The 14,658-nt window shown below is 35.7% G+C and overlaps 1 pseudogene; it reads right to left on the bottom strand.

Moving 5' to 3' along the window:
* Positions 1-13,032: 13,032 nt before the first annotated feature.
* On the bottom strand, positions 13,033-14,658 carry LOC120597606 (60S ribosomal protein L9-like; annotated as a pseudogene).

Genomic DNA, 14,658 nt, shown 5'->3' on the forward strand with positions numbered 1-14,658 from the left:
ATATTAGGCCCTTATTGGAGATGTTGCTTGCAAATATATTTTCCCATTTGGATGGTTGTCTCTTTACCTGAAAGATGGTTTTTTTGCTGTACAGAAGCTTTTTAGTTTGATGTAGTCCATTCATTTATTTTTGCTTTTACTTCCCTTGCCTTTGAGGTCAAATTCATAAAATCTTTTTTAAGTTCAAGGTCCCTGAGTTTAGTTCCTATGTTTTCTCTATGCATTTTATTGTTTCAGTTTTTATATTCAGGTCCTTAATCCATTTTGAGTTAATTTTGGTGTGTGGTGATAGACAACAGTCTAGTTTCATTCTTTTGCAGGTGGCTTTCCAGTTTTCCCAGCATCATTTATTGAAGAGGCTTTCCTTTCTCCACTGTATGTTTTCAGCTTTTTTGTCAAACATTATTTGCCCTTATAAATATGGGTTTACTTCTGGACTCTCAATTCTGTTCCACTGGTCTGTATGTCTGTTTTGCTGCCAATACCATACCATTTGGATTACTGTTGATTTGTAATATAATTTGAAATTGGGCAGAGTGATGCCTCCAGCCCCGTTCTTTTTTCTCAGGATGGCTTTGGTAATTCGGTGTCTTTTGTGCTTCCATATAAATCTGATGATCTTTTTGTTCTATTTCTTTAAAAAATGCCAATGGGATTGTGATGGGGATTGCATTAAATCTGTATAATGCTTTAGGTAATATGGTCATTTTAACTATCCAAGAACATGGAATATCTTTCCATTTCTTTGTTTCTGCTTTGACTTCTTTTAGTAGAGTCTTGTAGTTTTCATTATATAGGTCCTTCACATGTTTCATTAAATTTATTCATAGGTATTTTATTCTTTTTGTTGCAATTGTGAAAGAAATTGGTTTTTTAATTTCTTTTTCTGACACTTCGTTGTTAGAGTATAGGAACGCTATGGATTTTTTGAACATTGATTTTGTAACCGGAAACTTTACTATATGATTATTGTTTCTAGTGGTGTTCTTGTGGAGTCTTCAGGGTTTTCTATATAAAGAATCATGTAATTCACAAATAGTGACAGTTTGACTTCTTCGTTTCCTATTTGGATGACTTTTATATCTTTCTCTTGTCTGATTGCACTCGCTAGGACCTCCAATGTTATATTGAATAACAGTGGTGATAGTGGACAGCCTTGCCTTGTTCCTGATCTTAGAGGGAAGGTTTTTAGTTTGTCATCATTAAGTATAATGTTGGCTGAAGGTTTTTCATAGATGGCTTTTATTATGTTAGGGTACTTTCCTTCTATACCAATTTTATGAAGTGTTTTGATCATAAAAGAATGCTGTTGTTGAAGGCTTTTTCTGCATCTATTGATACGATCATATGATTCTTATTTTTTAATTTGTTTATGCAATGTATCACATTAATCAATTTGTGTATGTTGAAACATCCCTGTGCCCCTGGGATGAAGCCCACTTGATTGTGGTGTATAATCTTTTTAATATGTTGCTGTATTCAGTTTGTTAGTATCTTATTTAGGATTTTTGTATCTGTGTTCATGAAAGATATTGGTCTGCAATTTTGTGTGTGTGAGTGTTATCTTTACCAGGTTTCGATATCAGAGCAATATTGGCCTCATAAAATGAGTTGGGAAGTAGTGTCTCCTCTTCGATTTTTTGGAAGAGTTTGAAGAGAACAGGTAATCTTCTTTGAATGTTTGGTAGAATTCACTGGTGAAGCCATCTGGTCCTGGACTTTTACTTTTTGGTAGATTTTTGATGATTGTTTCATTTTCCATACTGCTGATCGGTCTATTTAGATTTTCCAGTTCTTCTTGATTCAGTCTAGGAAGGTTGTTTTTCCCAAATACTGGTCCATTTCTTCTAGGTTATTAAATTTGGTGTTATATACTTTTTCATAGTATTCTTGTATGATCCTTTGTAGTTCTGCAGTCTGTCATAATTTCCCCTCTTTCATCCCTGTTTTATTTGTGTCCTTTCTCTTTTTTCTTTAGTAAATCTAGCCAGGGGTTTGCCAATTTTATTGACCTTCTCAAAGAACCAGCTCTTTGTTGCATTTATTTTTTTCTATTGCTTTTTTTTAAATTTCATTTATTTCTGCTCAAATTTTGATTATTTCTTTCTTCTTGTTGACTTTAGGCTTCATTTGTTCTTCCTTTTCTATTTTTTTAAGATGAAGTGTTAGGTTATTTATTTGGGCTCATTCTTGTTTTTAGAGGTAGGCCTGTAATGATACGAACTTTCCTCTTATGACTGCTTTTGCCGTGTGTCAAAAGTTTTGATATGTTGTACTATCATTATTATTCATTTCTATGTATCTCTTGATCTCTCTTTTTATTTTTTCTCTGATCCAGTTATTCTTCAGTAGCATGTTGTTTAATCTCCATGTATTTGTGGTTCTTCCTGCTTTCTTTTTGTAGTTGGTCTCTTGTTTCAAAGCATTATGATCAGAGAATATGGTTGGTATGATTTCAACTCTCTTATATTTGTTGAGGCTATTTCTTGTGTCCCAGTATGTGGCCGATTCTTGAGAATGTTCCATGTGCACTAGAGAAGAATGTATATGCAGCGGTTTTGGGATGGAAGGCTCTGTAAATGTCAATTATGTCCAGTTGGTCTAACGTGTGATTTAAGGATGCTATTTCCTTATTGATTTTCTGTTTGGATGATCTGTCCATATTCAGCAGTGGGGTATTTAGGTCCCCTACTATAATAGTATTTTGATCTGTTTCTTCCTCTAGTTCTGTTAATAGTTGCTGTACATATTTTGGGTCTCCCTGATTGGGAGGATAAATATTAATAAGTGTTATGTCTTCTTGGTGCATGATTCCCTTTATCATTATGAAGTGTCCCTCAGTATCTTTCTTTACCTTTTTTATTTTGAAATATAGTTCATCCAGTATTAGTACCATTACTCCTGCTTTTCTCTGAATGCCATTTGCTTGAAATATCACTTCGAGTCTATATTTGACTTTGGAACTGAGATGTGTCTCCTGGAGTTAGCATATGGTTGGGTTTTGTTTTTGAGCCAATCTGCAACTCTGTGCCTTTTAATTGGTGAGTTCAGTCCATTTACATTTCAGGTGATTATTGAAATATGAGGTCTTCTTATCGCCATTTTATCTTTTGCTTCCTGGTAGCTCGATGTTTCCATTGCTTCCTTGTCCTTGTGTTTCTGTTTTCTTTATTTTGGTTAACTTTTGTGGGGTTTGCCTCTGGTTCTTCTTGTTTTATGTTATATACTTCAGCTCTGAATCCTTGGTGTGTGGTTACCATTACGAATATGAAAAGGATAGTTATATATATACAGTTGTGCATTTTCTTCTACGCATGCCTTATCTCCATTCCACTTTGCAAATTTAGATCTTTGAATCCTCCCCTTTTCAGTCATTGTTGTCTCAATTTTTTCCTATGTATGCTGAACATTCATTACTATCTTGTTATAACAATTCACTTATTATTTAAGCTATAATGCCCTGTTCTTAATAAGGGTTGCACTCCTCTGCTTCTATTTGCCTGATAGTCACTTGCTCCTAATTATGCATTTTTGTTGTTGTTGTTATATTGTTTTAGGTGAGCTGACCCCTTTTAGTATGTCCTGTAGTGCAGGTCTCGTAGTGGAGAATTCCCTCAATTTTTGTATGTCTGAAAAGGTCTTAATTTTTTCTTCATATCTAAAGGAGAGCTTAGCTGAGTACATTATTCTAGGCTAGTAGTTCCTTTCACTTAATAGTTTAAATATTTGGTTCCATTCCTTTCGGCTTGTAAAGTTTGTGCTGAGAAGTCTGATGATAATCTAATGAATTTACCTTTATATGCTATCAATTTCTTCTCCCTGGCTGCCTTCAGAATTCTATCTTTGTCATTGATTTTTGATAACTTGAATACAGTGTGTCTTGGTGAAGGCCTTTTGGGGTTGAGATAATTGGATATTATGTTGACTTCTTGAATTCCAAGCTCCAGCTCATTCCTTAGATTTGAGAAATTCTCATCCACTATTTGTCTGAAAATGCTTTCTAGCCCCTGCTCCTTTTCCTCACCTTTGATAATGCCTATTATTCTTATGTGTCCTCTCCTGACGTTATCAGCTAGTTCTTGTATTTCTCTTTTATTATTTTTCATTCTTCAGTTTCTCTCTTCTTCCTTCTGATTTATTTCTAGATTTCTGTCTTCGATATAACTGAGCCTTTCCTCCATTTGGTCGACTCTATTATCCCAGGCTTGCCATTTCATTTTCAACTCTTGCAGTGTGTTCTTCATCTCCAGAATATCTATTCTGTTCTTCTTGAGGGTTTCAGTCTCCTTGCTCTGCTCATCTAGTTGTTTTTTTTTTTAATTCCTGAAATTGTTGATAAGATTTGTTTTGGATCTCATTGAGTTTTTTCAGAAGTACCATCCTGAAGTCTCTGTCATTTAAGTCACATATTTCTATGTCTGTAAGATTATTTTCTGAAGATTTTTCTCTTTCTTTCTCAGATGCCTTGTCACTTTGGTTGTTCATGTTGTTTAATGGACTATTTCTCCACCTGGGCATTAATGAAAGTGTATTATGCTGTTTTCCAGAAAGAAGGTTTATTATATTAAGGTCTGTCTGTAGTTTGTTGTAAAGAAGGCGCTTTTCTTTTGGTTTCCAGTAGGTGGCATCTAAGTCTCTTGGATCTCTGCTTTATATAATGCCTTAAAGTATCTGTGGTAGCTTATGAGCAGGTCCCACGCTCAGACATGCTGGCGTGCATTTGGGTGTTTTTTTGTTGAGTTTTAGATGTTCAGCTTATTGTTGTTGCAAGGGAAGAGATCTGGGGACGTCTCTCATTCCACTATGTTTTTTGTTGAAATGCAGCTCATAGCACTGGTCACCCGCTGGGAATTGAAATGTAGCTTACAGGGCTGGCTGCTTTTGCTGCAATTGGAAATGCCACTCGCAACGATGGCTGCCCAGCTGTGAGCACTTGGTCCTGAATCACTGGAAGCTGAGGTTGGCAGCAAGCCAATAACAGTGCCCTGGGCAGTCTGCAGGTTGGTTGGGGTGGGGTCTCAGAGAGACAGTGGCAGTCAGATCAATACTGCCTCAGTCTTTCTGCAAATTTGGTAACTGTTGTGAGTTCCCACGTAAGACCTAGGTCACTGCAAGACCAGTTGCTGTCTCAGACTGGCCCACAAGCCCTTGGTATCTGCCCAAGTTCGTGATGGCAGCAGTGATCTGCCTACGCCTACTGTTGAAGTGAGGCTCACAGCACTGGTTGCCTCTGGCTTTGATGTGGCTCCTTTATATTATCAGATGTAGATGTTATGATCAGCTGGACATCAGGTGATTCTCTACATTGATTATTTTATAATTTGGTTGTAATTTCAATGTGGTCTTGGGAGAAGACGAACTCTGCTTTACCTAGTCTGCCATATTCCTAGGCTCCACCATTACAAGACCTGTTTTCTTTTGTTTAGGATATTCTTGTCTTGTTTATGGTGAATGCTCTTGAAGAAGCTGACCAGAATTCTGCATTGCGTGGAATTCTTAAGATTTGTTTCTCTTTCCTTCTTTGTTGTATTTCCCAACTCAAGATAGGGGAGAGATCTGGGGATGGCTCTCGTTCCACTATGTTTTTTGTTGAAATGAGGCTCATAGCACTGGGTCTTTGTTTCTCTTTCCTTCTTTGTTATATTTCTGGGCTTAGGTAAGTTGTTTTCCTGTGGTGCTTCTCAAAGTCCTTGCCCTTGCCTTGCCCCTCTCTTAAGAACTAGGGCTGAGACTTAAATTTTTATCAACCATAGATGGGCAGATGGAGTAAGATTTAACAAGAAACCAGGCACAGGCAGACACTGAAATCTGCATTTGTACATTTCAGTTCCTCACCTTCAAAAGAAGTATTTGCCTTGCTCAGCCTCCAGTCTCTCTCTTCATATCTGCTCTTATCCCATACTGTTCTTTCATCTGAACATTCACTTTGTTCGATCGGAGCTTCTCCTTATATTAATTCACCCCCACCTGGTACTTCTCTTGCTCATGAGGTTCAAGATTGTTTCTTTTCCTCTGAATTTTATCTTCCTACTTCTCTGCTTCAAGTCTCACTTCTGCAAATAAACTACATTTTCAATTTTCCTATATATACTCTAATCTATATGAATATGCACTATTTATACTATTTTAAAATCTGGTTATTTTTAAATTATACCCATTCGTATTTTCATTGTAATTTATAATTCGTATATTTATCCTTAATATGTTATTTATTAATTTGACTATTAATGATTACCTACTATGAACCAGGCATTTCTGTAGGAGCTGAGGAGACAATGGTAGACAAAGAACACAAAGTCTCTGACTCATGGAGTGTATGTTCTATGTGTGTTTCTTGCTTTCCTGGTAGATATCAATCCTCCTGAGATCTTTATTTTGATATTTCCAATCTCTGGCATACTCTTTTGAACATAGGAAGTGTTCAAGTGCTTGAATCTCACCAGTTATATTCCATGCTTCCGTATTTCACAGAGCACTTAGCATAATGCTTGACATTCATAGACAATCAGGTAAAATTTACTATAATTGCTGTCATTGCATCAAGAGAAATTAAGATAGACATTAAAAAAGAATTTCCTTTTCTGACTTTGGAAGTGATGGTTAGGGAGGTCATCTTTGCCATACCAATCTTCCCTCCCCTCTTTGAATTTGCAAATTTCAGTTAGTTTATCATCTTCCTAAAGTTCACTTTGTTTCTCAGATTTAACTGCTCCTTTCCCTTCAGTGATTCCCAACGTATGTGAGGATGTGCTCCTCTGTCATTCTTCAACCCGCCCCCGCACCGCCCTATTCACAGATAGTGGATCTCAGCTTGTGAAAGGCTTCCAGCATCAGCATAATATGCTCATTGAAGGTTTTTATCAGTTTTCCTAGGACATCCCATGACTCTCACTAGTCATGCTCGACAATTCTTACTTTTCTTATTTAAATGTTATAATTGTGACTACTGGTTAATCTTTGTCTTTATGACTAGTAAACTTTGGATCCTATTTTAAAAATATTTTTTTCCTTAAAGGTCATAAAGTTATTCTCTAATATTATCTCCTAAAGGCTTTTATTTTTTTAAAGAATAGAGAGGTTAAAATTTTATTTTATACTTAGAACACACATAAAAATCATCCAAATGATATTTGGGGTATAATTTTTAAAGATCAATAAATTTCCATCTGAGTGCTTAGATAGCATCCCTTAGTAAACATATTTGAGACTAACAAGAAAATCAGCAAAATAGTTATATAATATTCTAATTCATATTTCAAATTACCAATAACTAAAGTGTATAGTGAGAGAAGGGGGACTACGTTTTATTTTTTTCTAAGTAGATTAGACCATTCAAGTATATTATCAGCATTAAGTACCTTATTGTCACCATATGGGTGTCACTAAGTCTAACTTTTTATTATTATTATTATTTTATTTTATTTTATTATTTGTTTCAAGTATGCAGTACATTGGTTAGACATGTATATATTTATAAAATGATCCCCCTTCTCCTGAAGGCTTTATTGCATTGCTTTTTACATATACAAATACAATTTTACTGGAATTAATTTGTGCATTGTGTGAGATATGTGCCAAATTTCATTATTTTTCTCAATAAAGATATCCAACTTATCCAGCAGCATTAATTGGCAAGACCATCTTTTCCTGGGTGCTCAGTTGAAAACAATTAGGTCACAAAAAGGCATGAAAGAGAACATATTGTATGATTCAATTTATATAATTCTACTAAGCATGTTTAGAGATAATCATCAGGTTGAAGCAAGGAAGTGATGGCTATAGATGTCTGGATAGTGAGTTATCTCAGTGGAAGAGTATGGATTGAAGAGGTACATTATGGGTTTATAGGGATGTTGGCCCAATGTTCTGTTTCTTGATCTGGGTGGTGGTTCTATGGATATTGGCATTATAATAACCAATTAAGTTGTGCATTAATGCTTTCTGTGTTTTTCTACATGTGTGCTCTATTTCACTATAAACTGTTACGAATGTTAAACATATTTACTATCTTGATCAGATCCTAGTAATCAATCTTTATTGAGTACTACTAAGTGATCAGCATTTTCAAAGTGCAGCATTTAACTGAAAATATACTGTGATAAAATATACCTATTGCAAGGCTATGATGATGATTAAATGAAATAAAGTGTCTGGAAGTACATAACTCAGCGCCTGTTAGAAAATAAATGATAATTTATTATTTTATTTCCCTTGTATTTATCTGTACATAAACCCATGACAACCAGAGTTAGGCTAATAGATCTCTTTCAGTCTCCATCTCTTTTATGACAGTGATAACAAGGAGTTACCAGCATTCAGAGCTTTTTACTTGTGCTTTTTAATCATAGCCAGGGACTTACATAGGTTTGAAAAATCAGGCATCATTTTTCTGTCATTCTAAATGCCCAGCTCCTCCAATCCCCACTCCACGTTTAGCTTTACTCTGCAAGTAGTTCTTCCTCACTAACTCCTAAATACAACCTAATTTATTCTGCTAAAGGAAATTTCCAATACTTCTTATCAACTTCCAACTCAGTCATCCTGTCCTTCCTGACTTCTACACAAGATTTTAAATAAGACCTCTGGTCAGAGGTATCTGCTGGAGAGAAGTAATGCTGTTTCACTCCTTATACTCATTGGTTATAGAAAAAAAAACAGTTATCTGAGAACTGATGAGGATTTCCAGCAAGTCTCTTCCTCTCCCTCTTCCTCTCTCCTTTTTCTCCAAAGTATTTCACTTGGAAAGAAAGAAATATTACTGATACAACTGATATGAGGATTGATCCTTTGGTGTTACCCTTATTCATTGAATACCAGTTTTTAATGCATGCCTGGAAGCCCAAAATATGCATGCTATTCCTATCAATATAAGACACTGAAGAAAGAAATTGAAGAGGATACAAATAAATGAAAGGATATACCATGCTCATGAATTGGAAGAATTAATATTGTAAAATTTAATTTATAAATCAAATGCTGGCAAAAATGTGGAGAAACGGAAACCCTCGTACACTGTCTATGGGATTGTAAATTGGTGCAGCACTATGGAAACCAGCATGGAGAATCCACAAAAATTAAAAATACAGCTGCCACACTACCCAGAAATTCCACTTTTTGGTATTTATGCAAAGAAAAAAAAACACAAAAAAGATATATGCACCCTTATGTTCACTGCAACATTACTTACAATAACCAAGACATAGAAGCAACGTAGGTGAGTGTCCATCAGTAGATGAATAGATAAAGAAGATATGATAATATATACAATGGAATATTACTCAGCAATAAAAAAGAATAAAATCTTACCATTTGCAACAAGTTAGATGAACCTAGAGGGTATTTTGCTACATGAAATAAGTCAGAGAGAAAGACAAATACCATATAATTTCACTTATATGTAAAATCTTTAAAAAAAAAAACGAATGAAAAAATAAAACAAAAGAGAGACAATAAAACAAAAGAGAAACAGACCCATAGATATAGAGAACAAGCTGATGGTTGCCAAAGGGTAGGGGGACAAGGAAATGGGTGAAATAATAAAAAAATAAATAATAAAGGCATTAAATTGTGACTATTGTAAAGCCTGGGGGTGGGAGGAAAGAGTGGGGCTGCAGAATGGTCCGGGTAGGCATCATTGAGAAGTCGATATTTGAATAAAAGCAGAAAGAGGGTGGGGAGGGCACATAGCAGGCATGCTGGAAAGAGCAGAGGAAGCAGAAGAACCAATCTGTCCAAAAATGCTAGGGCAAGAGCATGATTGGGTGCTCCAGCAACATGTGGCTAGAACAGAATATTCTCTGGGAAGAAGGGATGAAGACAGAGAAATAACCCAGGTCCATCATGTAGGCCACTGTTGCAGACTGTATTTCCAAAACACTATGATAGTTTTTAAAAATGTAACATTCATATACTATATCAATTAGGACTTTAATTTACTTGTTAATAATCTTAGACATGAAACCCAATAATAGCTATGTTTCAAAATTATGTATTTTATTGAATCATTTTGCTTTGTATCACATAATTTTGTAACAACACACAGCAACATATTGTTTACATTAATTTAATATGTTTAACAAATTTCATTAATATAAAAGAAAATTATCTATCTCAGGCTTGGATCAATAGAGCACTCTATCAAACATCTTCACTGAATTACATTTTTATTTCACATACTGATCTTTTGCCAAGAGTTAATAAAAGATATGGCTATTTTTAAATGTTTGTTACTTCTAGAAAACAGGTATGTGACTTCAAAATTTGTATGTTGTTCACTGTGACTATAATATAAACCCATGAAATTTTTAACTTGGAGGATAAAAAATATCTGTTCAAGAACTAATATGTTTTCTTCGATATGGTAAAAATTCATGATTCATCATATTTTCCATTTTACTTGGTCTCAGAAATTTCAGAGCTAAAAATAAGGTACAGTCAGTAATTCTATTATCTTTAGTTTTATTGTATCTATTAATATAAATTCCTTACTTCTTTCTATATACTTTTGTTAATGGTGGTTCAATCATAAAAATAACATATGCTCATTTCAATAACTTAAATATCTCAACTGATTTCTAACATAAGTGCCCCATCCTGTAACTTCTAATCTGCTTTTTCAGAGATAAGTATGGCTAATAGCTGGAGAAAATAACCTTTCAGATATTACATACAATACTCTTATGAGTTCTTCCCAGCAGCCAGAAGTAGTTTTAAAAATAATTTCAATCTTTAGCTTGCCTCTTTCAAAATAAGAACAAAACATATTTAATTCATGATATTTATGCTACTTTCTTATTTAACCCCACTCTCTTTCATTCCATAGTATAAGATTTATTTTCCAATATCCTTCCATAGAACTTTTTGAGCCCTATCGCCTCTCCTGTCCCGCACAACTTCTTCAATACATTGGTGGGCTCAATGCTCACACAGCTTCTGGAGTTTCAGGCACAGTATCTCTGCTTCTTTCTTTTATTTTCTATTGCTAAATTCAGAAACCTGATTTACTAACACTCCTCAGTAACCAAGAGCAAAGGGAAGGGCACATGGAAGAAGAAATAAGACAACATTCTTTTTCAAAGACAATCAGATTTCCCAGGCACCACGGTGATTTCTCTGTAAGCAAAGGCATTACAGCTGTGGCACTAGGAAAGTCAGTTACAGGGATCAAGGCCCTGCCTGTCATCTATGAAATTCACAGTTCCATAAAACCAGAGGAACAACTTCAGGTTTCTACTTGTTACATTAATTAATATTCCCTGGATTCTGAAATACAGATCTATTTTCTCATTTACATAAAGGAAGGGAATTAATGTACCTAGGTCGTTTGCTAAAATTCTTCAAGCATCACTAGCAAACAAAGAGAAAAAAAAAATCTATTCTTTAATTGATTTATAATTGTTCGGCAAGTCCAATTATTTGAGGAAGTAGATTGAACCATGAAAGGAAAATTACCTTATTCCTCCAAAAATGTTTAAAAGGGTAATGGGTTTTTAAATTCATTTTTTTGTATTGAAATGGATATTCACAATTATAAATATTTTGATAATCTTTTATATTTTTCTAACTTAACACTCTATCATTTTATTCTCTAAAGAGCAAATTGTAAATTATAATAGGGTTGTACTGGTAAGATACATATTTATGTATCATTTTTAAATTTTTTCCAGCTTTGTTGAAATATAATAGACAATTAGTTGCTTGTATTTACATTGTACAATTAAATGAGTTTTTCAATTATAGTTGGCATATGATAATGTATTATTGTTGCACAGCATAGTGATTAGAGATCTATATAACTCACAAAGTGATCATCTCACTAAATCTAGTACCCCCTCTTCCCCTTACATATTTTTGACAACATTGTTAACTATTTTCCTTATGTTACACTTTATATTTCTATGTCTATTTTGTAACTATCCATTTGTACTTCTTAGTCTCTTTGCCCCTTTTTGCTGTCCCTTAACACTCCTCCCATCTAGTAGCCCTCAAAATATTCTCTGTATCTATGAGTTTATTTCTGTTTTTATTGTTGTTATTTATTTAGTTCTTTGGATTCCACATGTATATGAAATCATGTGATATTTGTCTTTCTCTATCTGACTTATTTCATTCAGTGCAATACCCTCTAAGTCCATCAAGGCAATAGCTTTTTCCATTCCTTTCCTTTTAGTCTGTGTGTGTCTTTTAATCTGAAGTGAGTCTCTTGTAGGCAGCATATGTAGGGATCTCATTTTCTTATCCATTCAACCACACTATCTTTTGGATGGAGCACTTTATTCTTTTCCATTTGAAGGACTCGTTGATAGGAATGTAGCTATTACCACTCTTTATTCATGTTTTTGAGACATATTTTTTCTTCGTAAATAAGTCCCTCCAACATTTCCTATAATGTTGACTTGGTGTTGATGAATTCCTTTAGCTTATTATTGTCTGGGAAGCTCTTTATCTGTCCTTCAACTTTAAACAATAGCTGTGCTGGATAAAGTATTCTTGTTTGTAGACCCTGGGTTTTCATCACATCAAATATTCTGTGCCAAGCCCTTCTGTCCTGCATAGTTTCTTTTGAGAATTCAGCTGCCAGTCTTATGGGTGCTCTCTTGTAGGTAACTAACTGATTTTCTCTTGCTGCTTTTAAGATTCTCTCTTTGTATTTAACCTTTGGCATTTTAATTATGATGTGTCTTGGTGTAGGCCTCTTTGGGTTCCTCTTTCTTGGGACTCTCTGAGCTTCCTGGGTTTGTATGTCTATTTCCTTCACCAGGTGAGGGAAGTTTTCCATCATTATTTCTTCCAATAGCTTTTCAACGACTTTTTTTTTCTGGTACCCCATGACATGGATATTTTTACATTTAATAGAGTCCCATAGGCTCTTTAAATTATTATTATAGTCTTGGCTTCTTTTTTCTTGCCATTCTGATTGAGTGTCCTTGGCTTCTCCATCTTCTATATTGGTGGTTTGACCCTGTTTTTCTTTTTTTTTTTTTTCTTTCAATACACAACTTTTATTGCATCTTTAAAATACCACAGGTAAGTCTAAGGAATCATCCAACATCTTGACGTTTCTGTAGTTGGACAACTTTGACCTTGTTCATCAGCCTGCTGAACTTTTCCTTTTTCAGAAACAGAGATACTATCCAAATATTTTCTGATATCCTTGTTTTTCATTGTTGTGGCTTGTTGAATCAAAGCAGCTGAATTTGATACAAGTCTAACGTCATTTCCTTCAAGAATTAACTCATCTTTCTGAGCTTGAGATACTGAACAAGAAACATCTGACCTCATCTGAATCCTGCAGATGTATTTTTCACCCTAGAAATTTTGAATTTCAACGAGAGAACCATTCTCCTGAATAACGATGTTGATGGGAAAGTGAGCATACACAGACTTCATCTTGTAATGGAAGCCCAGTGTAACACTGTTGATCATGTTCTGTACATGACTATAGACAGTGTGAACAGTAGTTGGTTTCTTTCTATTTCCCCATCATTTGTCAACGTGAAGCCTCTTCTTTTTCTTTCCAAGGAAACTGAGTTCTGCATTGATGTTATTGAAGTCCCTCTGCAGGGGGCCTCTGGGGCCCTTCACAGAAACTGAGCATCCCTTCAGAGTGATACCCACATTTTCTGGAACATTGACAGTCTGATTGTTGAGAATGGTCTTCGTTCTCACCGTAGATGCAGCAAAAAGCCAATCCTCTTCTTTATCCACTCTGTTTATCCATTCTTCATCTCAGATAATGTGTTCTTCATTTCTGACTGGTTCCCTTTTATAATTTCCATTTCTATTTTTATGTTTTTTATTTCCTTGTTAAAATTCTCACTGAGTTCTTCTACTCTTCCCCTAAGTTCATTGAGCATCTTTATAACCAGTATTTTGAACTCTGCATCTGTTAGATTGCTTGACTCCATTATTCCTGGATTTCTGTTCTGTTCTCTCATATGGTTTCTTTGTCTTCCCATTTTGGCTGCCATTCTGTGTCTGTGTCTATGTACTAAGTAAAGCTCTTATACCTCTTGGTATTATTAGTGTGGCTTTGTGTAGTAGGTGTTCAGTGGCACAGTCCTGAGAGGGATTCAACTGCAGGCCAAGTTTAGCCCACCCTGTGGGGCGACCTGTTAAAATTCAATGAGCAATTCACATGCTGTGCTTATAGTTGCTTCAAGAGGCCATGCCAGAAACTGAGGTCAGCTGCCACCAGTGTGAGTCTTGGAGGTGACTCAGCAAGGAGCACTGGACTCACTAAGGACACATCTTGATAAGGCTTGGGTGGGATCAGCGTTGGAGGAGGTGGAGTTTCAGAGAATCCTCTGGGCAGAGCGATCTCTGTTTACCCAGTTTGATGATGTCTCAGCTGTGATGGCTCTGCATCTGCACACTGGGAGGGGGAAGGGCTCAACAAGAGGAACAAAGGATATCAGCCAGCACTTCTGCCTTGGAGAGATCCCAGCTTCTGGCCCTTTCTCTGACAACTCAGTGGCCCCCTGTAAGCTCCTGGTGCCCCACTAGCAGCCAACTGGGAGCTGGTGCTCAGAGCAAAGGAGTCGATCACTACGAAAGTCTGGTCATGGAAACGTCCCCTTTAAGAGGCATCTTAAGCGGCCTGCTGCAGCTCCTGCAGGCTCTCTCCCAGTCAGCCTCCTGGGTCAGGCAGCCTTGCAT

This window comes from Pteropus medius, unplaced genomic scaffold (genome assembly GCF_902729225.1).
Source record: "Pteropus medius unplaced genomic scaffold, Ma_sr-lr_union100, whole genome shotgun sequence".
NCBI classification, from domain to species: domain Eukaryota; kingdom Metazoa; phylum Chordata; class Mammalia; order Chiroptera; family Pteropodidae; genus Pteropus; species Pteropus medius.